Consider the following 12360-nt stretch of genomic DNA (forward strand, 5'->3'; position numbering starts at 1 on the left):
CAAGGGCGTTTGTCTAGGGGTTTGTCCCTTATTACTATTATTATTATTATTATTATTATTATTATTATTATTATTTTACTTATTTTTGGTGCCCAGGCAGAGCTCAGGGGCCCTGGGGCCCACTCGGGCAATTCTTGGTGAGCCACACTGGATCCTTCCGTGTGCCAGGCTCCGGGGGGCTGGGGCCGTGGGTGTCCCAGCCAGGGGGGTGGGACGGTGTGTGTGGGGGTGTTACCTCGCAGTGCTCGGCTCAGGGGCACGTCTGGCAGTGTTCAGGGGCCCCTGCGGTGCTGAGGATCAAACTCAGCCTGGCACGTGCAAGGAGCAAGGCCCTCCCCGCCCCCATCCCTCCCCCAACCCCAGAACGCAGAGTTTTAGTGTAACGTTTGGATCGATACCACGGCCTGGTTCGATAGACAGATACACAGCAAAATATTGGGAGCAACGTTTTTCTTTCCTGATCTGCTTACCTCTCTGCACACCCAACACTCCCTCCACCACACACACACACACACACACACACACACACAGAGGCACACACACATGCACATACATGCATGCACACACATGCACACACATGTACACACACATGCACACACGCACACACATGCACACACATGCACACACATATGCACACACATGCACACACATATGCACACATGCACACATGCATGTGCACATAAACACACACATGCATACGCATGCATGCATACACACATACACAGGCATACATGCACACACATACACACACATGCACATGCACACACACACATGCACGATTTTCTCAGGCTTTGTCTACAGTTCATCCCGGGGTCGGTTGAGAAGAGCAACCACGTTTCCCTTCACTAACTGCTCGTACCCGAGCAGCAGCTGCAGGCGCCAGAATGACGTCATGGTGCCCCCTGAGCACGACCCCAAAGCCTGGGGCGACTCCCCCCACCCCCGGTGCAGGTGAGAGAGGCCGGGGCCGCCCGTGGCCCAGTGCTGGCGGGGCCCTGCCTGGGGTGACCTGGCTTCCTCGGGGCAGGGGTGACGTCCAGGGGACAGGCTCACCACGAGGCAGCTCTGAGGGGAGCCCAGAGCTCGGGCGGGGCGCGGGGGACGGCGTCCCCCCTAACATGAGACTCCCCCGGGAGGCGCCACATGCTGGGGCGAGCGTGGGCCGAGCCGGCAGCTGTCTCGGGGTGTGCTTGGGCGAGGCTGGCAGAGCCCGGGCTGACGGTGTGTCTCCGCCACCTGTCACACGGGCCAGATTCCGCCAGCCCAGCCGTGATCCCGGCCTCGAGAAAGGGCTTTATTGGGGGGGTGGTTTAAGCGTGGACAGCCCCACCTCTGCCTTCCCGGAAGCCCCCGCCCTCTGCAGGGCGGTGAGCCCAGCGTGGGTCTGGGGCTTGGTACTGGGTATGGGGGAGGGAGGCGGCGGGAGGGGGACGGGCCTGCAGGGGGAGGCCCGGTGGGAGGGTGGGAGTCTCCAGAGCCCAGGTTTCCAGGGAGAGGACCGCCCGAGACCCCATCTGTCTCCTGGCCAATCCCCACCGTGCCCCTAAATAGCCCTGCTGGGGGCGGGGAGCCCCCCCACCCGGTCAGGGGCTGGGAGAACGTGGCAGCTGTGTCCCGGCCACGCCAGCACTGCACTTCGGCACGTTTCGGCCTCCCCTGTACGACTCCCCCACCTGCAGGATTATCCACCCGGAGTTTCCTCCCCGCTGACTCACAGGCGGAAAAAGAAAGAGCTATTTGAGGGGATGGCGCACCACACACGCGAGATGGTTTCATCCCCGCTGTAGCCCTCCAGGGCTGGGACAGGGGGTGGGGGGTGCAGGGGAGAAGGCTTGTTGCTTCTCCTAAGAGGAAATTAAGACGGGGACTCAATCATTGGATGACTGAAACGTCATCATGAAAGCTTGTAAAGTGCGAAAAAACAAACAAAAACAATAAAATGCATAAATAAGAAAAACATTAGGCAGAAGTTAGAGGAAAACAGGCATTCCTCAAGAACTGGGGCGGCGGGGGGGGGGGTGGATAAACAACAACGGGGGCCTAAGAGATAGCCCAGTGGGCAGTGCACTTGCCTGGTGTGTGGCCAACCTGGGTTCAGTCACTGGCATCCCAGGAGGTCCCTGAGCACTCTCCAGGAGTGCTCCTCGAGCACAGGGCCTGAAGAAAGCCCTGAGCAGCGCTGGGTGTGGCCCCCACCCACACAATGAAATAATAATGCTAAAAAAAAAGGATTGGAAACGAACCAAAAGGAAACACCAGAAGCCTCCAGCGGCTTCCTCGCCGGTTGTGCTGAGAATGTGTGTTTTCCCTTTGTTTTGTAAGAAAATGGATTCTTAAAAAAAAATTTTAAAAAATGGAATCACGGTGGATCGTGTTGTTTAGCTCCTGTGACAATAGTCACAATGGAACCAGCATGAGGACCCCACCCCGGGCAGCATTCACCCCGCCTCGTCTGATGAGACCCTCCCCTACCCCCAAACTGGTCTGACACAGAGAGAAACTGAGGCTGGCGGGGGCCAGGGGCAGGCGGGAGGGCGTCTTTCCTGATTGCTGTGTGACTGGGGGCAATCTCCAGGCCTTTCTGATCCTCCTCTGCCTCCGGAGCACAGCTCCTGGATTTGGGTTGATGGTGCCCACGGTGACGGGGGTCCGAGCCGTCCTCCGGGCTGCCTGGATGGACTGTCCAGCCCCGACCCTCGTTCCCTCACACTCTCGGTCATCTGCCCACCCCTCGCCCCCACCCGCGAGGCTCAGCTCACGCCTCTGACCTGGCCAGCGCCGGGAGCGCGGTGAGTCGGGGGTCTGCGCTGTGGGCCCCGGAGAGCTGGGGACCCCCGGGGGCGTGGCCTCACCAGTCACGCCTGCGTCCGCACCTCCGTCCCGCACGCCAGCCTGGACGCCGGGTCCTGGGAGTGACCCGCTTTCCGCCTCGGCGCGTGCCAGCCGGGCCCTGGGGACGATCAGCGGCAGGGGGACACAGTGACCAACGGGTCGCGGCCACGCAGCAGACGGCAGGCGCTCCCGTCGGGAACCCGCCAGGGTGCTCGGGGAACAGTGCTCGTGGGTCTCTGCTCTCAGCCCCTCCCGGCTCCCCTGGGCGTCACCCTGCAGAGAACCACTGTCCTTCCTGGCTCTTGGTGGGCGGGAAGGCAAAACTGAGTTCTGGTCACTCTCAGCCCACAGCTCCGGCTTCCCCCTTCACGGGGAGCTGCAGGCTGGTCCTCCACGCATCCCTGCTCGCCCTGGGCATGGTCCCGTTTTACAGATTGGGAAGTAGAGGCAGCAGGAGGCAGGAGCAGGGATCGATAATGCTGTGGCTCAGAGGAAATTGATGTGGGATGGAGAAGGGACCAGTAAGACAATGACAGGTGGAAATGATCACTCTGGACAAGAACGGAGTGCTGAAAGGACATCAAGGGATAGATATGATCGTGATAACCTCGCGGTACCTGCTTTGCTAACCATAATGCGGACAGGAAGAGGGAGAGGGAGAAGGAGAGGGAGAGGAGGAGGGAGAGGAGGAGGGAGAGGGAGAGGAGGGAGAGGGAGAGAAAGGAAAGTGCCTGCCAGAGAGGCAGGCTGGGGTGCGGGGTGGCAGGAGGGAAAATGGGGGCGTTAGTGGTGGGACGTACACTGTTGGAGGGAAGGGTGTTGAAACAGTGTATGACTAAAAATCAGCCATGAAAGCTTTGTAGCTGTATCTCACAGTGACATGGGGGATTTGATAAAAAAAAAAAAAGAGAGAGAGAGAAATAAAGAAAGAAAAAGAAAAGTAGGGCCAGAGCAAAAGCACAGCGGGGAGGGCATTTGCTTGGCAAGCAGCTGACCCAGGTTCCATCCCTGGCATCCCATATGCCCCCCCCCCCCAGCACCGCCAGGAGTAATTCCTGAGTGCAGAGCCAGGAGTAACCCCTGAGCATCATCAGGTGTGACCCAAAAAAGCCAAAAAAAAAAAAAAGAAAGAAACAGAAAAAGAAGAAAGCAACCAAGCAAGCCAGCAAGGCTGCATCACCTCATCAGAACACCTCCAAGGCGTGGCACGGTCCTTCCACATGCCACCGTGGCAGTTTCTTGCTTCCCAGGACGCCGGGGGGAATCTGAAGGAAGTGGGGTTCCCTCTGCATGGATGGACACTAGTGTGTCCCCCCAGACTTTCCCTGCAGGGCCGGAAGCAGCGCCCGCTCTGTCGGGACTCCCGAATAAACTCGGGGAAGAGCCTGAGCGGCTCAGCCCCGCCGGTACCCCTGGGCCCCCAGCTGGCGCAGCTGCCTCCTGCTCGGCATCCTGGCGATGCCAGCTGTCTGCTGTCCCCGGGCGGGACGGAGTGGCCTGCAGAGCCCCGGGGGGGGGTGGGCTGCTGCTCTGGGCAGGGAGCCCCGAGAGGTGAGGCTGTCTCTGGCAGAATACGAGGTGGGGGGGAATCTCCAAGTCTACCCAGCATGCCCCTTCTGCTAGTCCCGGAGCCGGAGCAATGACACAGCGGGGAGGGCGTTTGCCTTACATGCGGCCGCCCCAGGTTCGATCCCCGGCATCCCATAGATGTCCTCTGAGCCCTGCCAGGAGTAATTCCTGAGTGCAGAGCCAGGAGTCACCCCTGTGCATTGTCAGTGTGACACTCCCCTTTCCTCCCCCCAAAAAAAAGCCGTTTTTTGGAGTTCCTTTCTCCCCGAGGGCAGGAAAATCCACTCCCTGCATCTCTGGGGAGGTGGGCGGTATCTCTCCCGCCAAGAGGGGGCAGAGGCTGACACTGGGGCAGGCGGCCCAGGAGGGACTCGGCAGCCGGAGCCCCCCAGCCCCTGCCAGGAATCCTCGTGGTGGGATGTGCAGAAGGATTAGACGGGGTGGGATGTGGTGGATGGTCCGGACTCGGCACTGAAGAGGCTGACACCGAGCTCTGGCTCTCAGCCCCGGGGATGTCACCGCACAGCCCCAGCCTCCGTTTCCCCCCCTGGCGTGCCCAAGCACGGGGACACATCGCCTTAGCAGGTGGTGGGCTGCTTGGCACACACCAGTAGACAGCCCCCACCCTCCCGCGGACTTTCTTCTGTTGTTCTTTCCTCGGAGGGGGGCAATGCTGGGGGCTCCTCCCAGCTCAGTGTTGGACTGGGGGAGTGCTCCCAGCAGGACTCAGAGGACCCTCTGGTACCAGGGATCAAACCAGGGCCTTCTGCACGCCCAGCCTTCGTGCCAGCTGCTTGGCCCACCTCCCCGGCCTCCGACCGTGGGGATTTGCACACTAGGCAGAAAAGTGGGGACCATTTGCATCTAGCACCCTGAGCTTCCCTTCCGGGGGCGGGGAGCGGTGTGAGGGGGGGTGCTGGGTGGAGTTGCTTTCCCGGGGAGCCCCCAGCACGCTGGCGTGTTAATGAGGAATTGCGGCTAATCACCGTTTGCCTCTGTAGCCACCGGCCAAGGCCAGGCCTGACCTACCTTTGCGCTAATAGCATCGCTCCCTTTATGGGCCCTTTCATCCTGGCATCAGGCAGAGCTTAATCATCCCGGGCCCTCCGCTGCTTAGCGGCCGCCTTATTAACCTCCATATTTTCTGCCTTAGGGGGAAGAACTCTGGCACCAGCAGGAGCTAAGGGTTTGCCTCAGGCTCTGCCACAAGTAAAATTCGGAGTCCAGCCTCCAAATCCTGCCCCCTCCCAGGCCTACAGGTGCCTCCTGCGTGGTCGGGGAGGGGGGGGGGGTGAGTGGATTGTGTGTGGGACATAGAACACGGCTGCCGAGGTGACTCCAGGCAGAGGTGGAGGTAAGAGACCTTTCGCTTACCCGTGCATCTCTGCTCTCTCCAGGATATCTAAAATCCAGGGCGATCAGGGGCCACATTCCTCCTGTGGACGGTGTATTTCCAACACCTGGTGCAGGACTCGGCACACAACCCTCAGACTCCTGAACCAATAGGTATAATGGGCTAACCCCACTGAGAAAGTGTCCGCCATGAGCCATTCTCTGAGCGAAGACAGGAGCTGGACAGAGCCCGCACACAGCGTGTCCAGAGGCAGGAGGCCTGGGAGTGATGGGATGGGAGAGAAGCGTTGGGCCCACACAGTGGGCAGGAGACGGCGAGGGACAGAATACGTGGACGGGACTCTGGGCAAAGGCCACATTTCATTCTTCAGTGCGGTGTTGGCTTGGGAGGTGATGTGGTGTGACACAGGGGAAGTTGAGTTTTAGCGGGACCTCCCAGAGCAGGGATGGGGTTGGTGGTGTGGACCCCCTGACAGAGGCCCGGGGTGGGGACGCTGTGGTCTTGAAAGAGGGTCACAAGGCAAGGGATTGTGAACAATGAACTGGGTGGAATTGGTTGTTGCCAACCTTTGTAGAACTTTAGTCGGTCCAAGCAAGTGGGATTCCACACCTGGCTCATCTCAGCGTCCTCCGTGAGAACATGGTTTGGAACTGCCTACCTTGACTTCTCTGTTAGACCCTCCATCATTCATTCATTCATTCACTCATCCATTCATTCATTCAGCTTAACAGATGCTGGGCTGGGCACTCAGTGTTTGCAAAATTGAACACACCAGTTGGAGCAAGAAACATGACCTAGTCCCATGTGGGAATTTGAGGGTGTTGCGCTGAGCATGGTTACCCAGAGTGCGGGCTGTGTTTGGGGAAGGAATGGTACTAAACTCCAGGCCACGGCAGAAACAGGATCCTCGTGGTGAAGGCAGGCGGGGAGGGGGACACTTTAGAATGCAGAGACAATGTGTGGAACACTCTCCCGACAGCAGCTGTGGCCTTGGGGGCAGGGACACAGCCAAGCTCTGGTGACCTGGCAGGGAGGGTACTAGAGGGTAAAGAGCTTGTCAACACCCTCCTCCTTCCCTCTGATCTCCTGCCAGAGCGAGAGGGAACATTGAGTTGGCCCACATGGCTCAGCCTCTGGGCACAGAGCCGCGTGGAGGGTGAGGAGTGGGTCTGGGCAGCCAAAGGGACACTCGGGCCACTTCCCACTCCAATCCACCTTGTGGACTCTGTGAGGTACCCAGGAGCCCCCAAACTGATTTCTACCTCGATTCGTTCAAGGTTGTTTGTGATCTAGAAGTTTGACTGTTCTGAAAAACTTTTAGATATCCACCTTCCACCCGCCCACTCCTTCATCTACCCAACTTTCCATTCACGCATGCACCCATCCACCTGTAGACTCATCAACCCATCTATCCACCCATTCATCTTACCCATTTATCCATCAACCCACTTATCCAATCATCTACCCATCTATTTTTTTTTCTTTTTGGGTTACACCCGGCAATGCACAGGGGTTACTCCTGGCTCTGCACTCAGGAATTACTCTGGCAGTGCTCAGGGGACCATATGGGATGCTGGGAATCAAACCCAGGTTGGCCGAGTGCAAAGCAAATGCCCTACACGCTGTGCTATCACTCCAGCCCTACCCATCTATTTTTTTTAAAGTTTTTATTTTATTGAATCACCGTGAAAAAAAAAAACACAAAGCTTTCAGGTTTAAGTCTCAGTCATATAAAGATTGAACCCCCATCCCTTCACCAGTGCACATATTCCAGCACCAAGAACCCCAAAGTACCCCCCTCCCCATCTACCCATCTATATCATTCATTCATGTATCTTCTCATCCATCTACTTTTCCAAAAATCCATCCATCCATCCATCCATCCATCCATCCATCCATCCATCCATCCATCATCCATCCATTTGTTCACCCACTCACCTATCCACTTACCTCTCTTTCGATTAATCCACTCATTCAACCATCTCTCCATCTAGCATCCATTCATTAATCATCTCATCTATTTATCCATCCATCCATCCATCCATCCATCCATCCATCCATCCATCCATCCATCTATTCATCCATCCATTCATCCATCCCTCTATTCACCATTCAAACCTCTACTCACCTCCAGTGGGTTTATACCATACAGAAGAAGATCAAATGTTCAATTGCTTTTTTTTTTTTGCTTTTTTTTGGGGGGGTCACACCTGGCGGCGATGCACAGGGGTTACTCCTGGCTCTGCACTCAGGAATTACCCCTGGCCGTGCTCAGGGGACCTTATGGGATGCTGGGAATCGAACCCGGGTCGGCCGCGTGCAAGGCAAATGCCCTACCCGCTGTGCTATCTCTCCAGCCCCTCAATTGCTTTTTTGTCCAACTATCTTCTCCCCCCGCTCTTCACATTTCTTCCTTGTCACTCATACTAGTCAGTCATACTAGCTTTGGAACTGCATTCTCCAACTGCTGCCTTGACGATTCTCATGTACGCTCCCTCTCCCTTACCCAGTCGCTCCGGACCCCTCCCGCCCACCTTCCCTCCAAGTTTTCACTCAAGTGGCAGCTCTGTCCCCTCACATCAAAGAGCAGCTCAGCGCAGCTCACCCCCTCCGCCACTCCCCTCTCCCTTGCCCACCCACCGTCCTTAGCACTTGCCCCGTCTCAGGGACCCTCGAGAGGGCTCATCTTTCTAGTTTATTGTGTGTCTCCCCTCTTCTGAGCTCCCCAGTGGAAAATTCACGCTCAGAAGAAGGGAATTTTTTTGGTCCTCCGAGTGCCCAGCGGAACCCTTGGCGCAGGGAAGGTGTGTGATGAGCATTTGCTAGAGAGTGTGAGAAGGGAGCGGCGCAGAGGAGGTATCTGAGCCGCTCTGGGTTTCAGCCCGGCCCTTTCCACGCGAGTGACTCCGAGAGCATCTGCTCACGGTGCTGCGGGGCTGAAACTCCAGTAAGAGAGTTAATCAGCTGCGGGCCTCGGGGCAGGCCCCCCGGACCTGCCGTGTCAGCCGGGGACTTGGCTCTTAGAGCAACTCCGGCTTTGCTCTGGGAAAACCTGAGGGCAAATCGAGGAAAAGGTGAGCACTTTGCACATTTCATCTTCAAAGCACTTAACAAACACATTGTTTATTAAGTAATTAATTGCCCTGGCTCTCTGGGAAGTGAACTTTTATTGTCTCTGCGCTGGCAACTGGGAAATGAGTATGTGCAAGGGTTCCTTCATTTTCCCAGGATGAATCAATCGAGAGAGCGGTTGGAGTGCCGCCTTTGTACCTGCACCCTCTGAGTTTCTTCTGGTCGCCCAGTTCTTGTGTCGGTGGGTAGGATCAGAGCATGGCGGGGAGGGATGGGAGGATGGTCCCCTTCCATCCGCAGAGGATTCTGGGAGGAGGGGGTTTGTGGAAGGCTGGGTGGCACCATCTTTCTTCTGGTGTTTCAGGTCAAAGGTGAGACTCGGGATGCGCCTTATGAAGTCAGAGGAAACGACCTCGTTCCCAATGTGGGTCATGGCAAAGCAGGAAGTAGGCGAGGGGTTGAGGTTTTGCTCTCTTGGCTAATCCGGGTCTGGGACTCTAGTCCTCAGTCCACACCTGGCGCCTCTCTTCCTGGCTTTTCCCTTGGAGAAAGACTGCCATAGAGATGAGCCACTTTCTCGCTCCACGACTGACGGGGATTCCTGGGGCTTTGCTTTTATCGTTCAGTAACGGTGGTTCCTTCTATGTTTTGGCATGAAAGTTTTAGGTTCTGCCACTGACTTACCATGCGTCATCCTGGATCTTGGTTCTTTTGTTTAAGGAATAAATAATAAGAGTCCAAGCACTTGTGTAGATGCTGTATGTCAGAAAATAAATGGTCCCAGTACTCCTTTTTTCTTTTTTTAATTGAATCACTGTGAGATACAGTTACAAAGTTTTATGTTTGAGTTTTAGTCATACAACAATCGAACACCCATCCTTCCACCAGTGCACATTTCCACCACCAATGTCCCCAGTATACACCTCCCATCCCAACCTTCCCTCTGCCTCCAGGGCAGACAGTTTCCCCCATACTCTCTCTCTCCTTTGGGGCATTGTGGTTTGCAATACAGATACTGAGAGGCCGTCACGTTGGGTCCTGTATTACTTTCAGCACACACCTCCCACTCCGAACGATCCCTCCAACCATCATTGACTCAGTGACCCTTTCTCTCTCCTAGCTGCCTTCTCCCCCAGCTCGTGAGGCAGGCTGCCAACCATGGAGCAATCTCCCTGGCCTTTGTCTCTACTTTCCTTGGGTGTCCGTCTCATATTATGTTATTTTATATTTCACAAATGAGCGCATCATTCTATGTCTGTCCTCTCTTTCTGACTCAGCATGATACTCTCCATGTCTGTCCACTTATAAGCAAATTTCATGACTTCATCCTTCCTAACAGCTGCATAGTATTCCATTGTGTTGATGTCATACTCCATTTGGACCTTCACAAGTCTATGATTGAAGAATTACATTCCCACCCTCCTTCGGTTTTACAGAGGTGGATGCTGAGTAAGGCACAGGGATCCATCTCAGAGCTGGCTTAGAAGGTGCCGGAGGTCGTGTTCAAATCTGGCCAGTGTTGTGGCTGAGTCTGGGCTCTCATCTTTATCTTGTGGAAGGGGTGTGAACTTGAGGCTGGTCTGAGAAAGAACTTGGTTGCAAAAGTTGGTCGCTGTGTAATATATATATAAAATTTTATTTTTTTTCTTTTTGGGTCACACCCAGCGATGCACAGGGGTTACTCCTGGCTCTGCACTCAGGAATTACTCCTGGCGGTGCGCAGGGGACCATATGGGATGCTGGGAATTGAACCCGTGTTGGCTGCATGCAAGGCAAATGCCCTACTCGCTGTGCTATCTATCGCTCCAGCCCACTGTGTAGTTTATATTAAAGTGACTCCCTCTCCCTGGGCAGGACAAAAAACTCATGAACCCAAACTATGTTTAAGAATTAGGAGGCAGGGGCTGGAGCCATAGCACAGTGGGGAGGGCGTTTGCCTTGCACGCAGCCAACCCAGGTTCAATTCCCAGCATCCCATATGGTCCCCTGAGCACCGCCAGGAGTGATTCCGGACTGGCAGAGCCAGGAGTCAGCCCTGAGCATCGCCAGGTGTGACCCCAAAAGCCAAAAAAAAAAAATAGGAGGCAGCAATGCAGAGATGATCTGTGGGTCTAGGGTGAGAGGAAGGAGAAATAGCCCCAGAAGCCTTCCAGGCTCAGCTTCTAGACTTTTTCCTGAAGAAAGGGGTGGCTAATTTATCTATTTTTTAATAATATATTTATTTTAGCCACCAGGATGTATAATTTTACCAGGCAGCCAATGGCAGGGTTTCCATGCGTGTAGCATTCCAAAGCCATACCCACCACCAGAGCCTCTGTTTCCCTCCACCACAGCCTCCGGGCCCCACACCCCACCTCCCACTTCACTATCCCCCCTCCCCAGGTAAAGACACGGGTTATGCAGCTCATGGGGTGGAAAGAAGGGGAGCAGAGGACGACCAGGCTGGGCTGTGGGCTGGAAGGGGGCCGGAGCGATAGCGCAGCGGGTAGGGCGTTTGTTTGCCTTGCACGCTCCAACCCGGGTTCGATCTCCGGCATTCCCCTAGGGTCCCCGAAGCAACCACCAGGAGTAATTCCTGTGTGTAGAGCCAGGAGTAGCCCCCGAGCATCGCCGGGTGTGACCCGCCCCCCCACCCAAAGCAGACTGGGTCCTGAGAGCATGTTGTGGAGAAGACGGAACCCCGGGGCCATGAACCCCCAGAAACGCGTGCAGTTTCTGCTCGAGACATTTGCTGACTCTCAAAGCGTGGAAACCGGGGGCCAAGCCCAGGAGCTGAAGACGGGGGCGAAGAGACTGGGGAGGCTGATTTGGGGTGAGGCGGAGAGAGTTGAGAACAGCTGAACAAGGCTCAGAGGGCTGTTTCCTGGGGTCGCTGGAGTTTCTGGGGCCGCTGCGGGCCGTTTCAGAAGCAGGGGCCGTGCCCGGGTTAGGTGGCTGGCCCCCTGGTGTCCCTCGGGGGACACGTGGGGTGGGTCCAGCAGCAGACACTTGTGTCCACACCTCTGTCACCCCAGGAGCCACGGAGCAGGTCCCTGGATCCAGGCGAGGCTTCTTCCGCCGGGTGTTGCTTGATGGCCCAGTTTGGGGTTTGAGTTTGCCTGAGTTCCGTTCGCCCCCACACCCCGTCTCCAAGATTCCCGTTCAGCGGCTTGTGCCGGTGGCGACTCGCAAGGTCACCCTTCACCTCCGGGTGAACTAGTGACCGGAGAGATCGAAGGCGCCGAGCGGAGGCCGTCTGCGTTTTCCCAAGGACCTGGCAAGTTGTTGGCAAACAGAGTCTGGTGACTCCCGAGGGCAGGCGGAGACGCGCCCTGCGATACTGCTTACTTAGACCTGTCGAGGGGAGCCAGCGGTGGGGTCAGCGAGGCGTGGGGTCAGACCCGCACTCTGCCCACGGCTGCGTGGAGCAGGCAACTCACCGAGCCCTGTCAGTCTCCCCTTCTCTATGGAACCCAAGGAGGTCCCAGCCCACCCGGCATCACACCGCCTGGAGGTTAGTCCTTGCACTGTGTTGAGGGGACCGGAAGTCCCTG

This window comes from Sorex araneus, chromosome 9 (genome assembly GCF_027595985.1).
Source record: "Sorex araneus isolate mSorAra2 chromosome 9, mSorAra2.pri, whole genome shotgun sequence".
Lineage (NCBI taxonomy): Eukaryota > Metazoa > Chordata > Mammalia > Eulipotyphla > Soricidae > Sorex > Sorex araneus.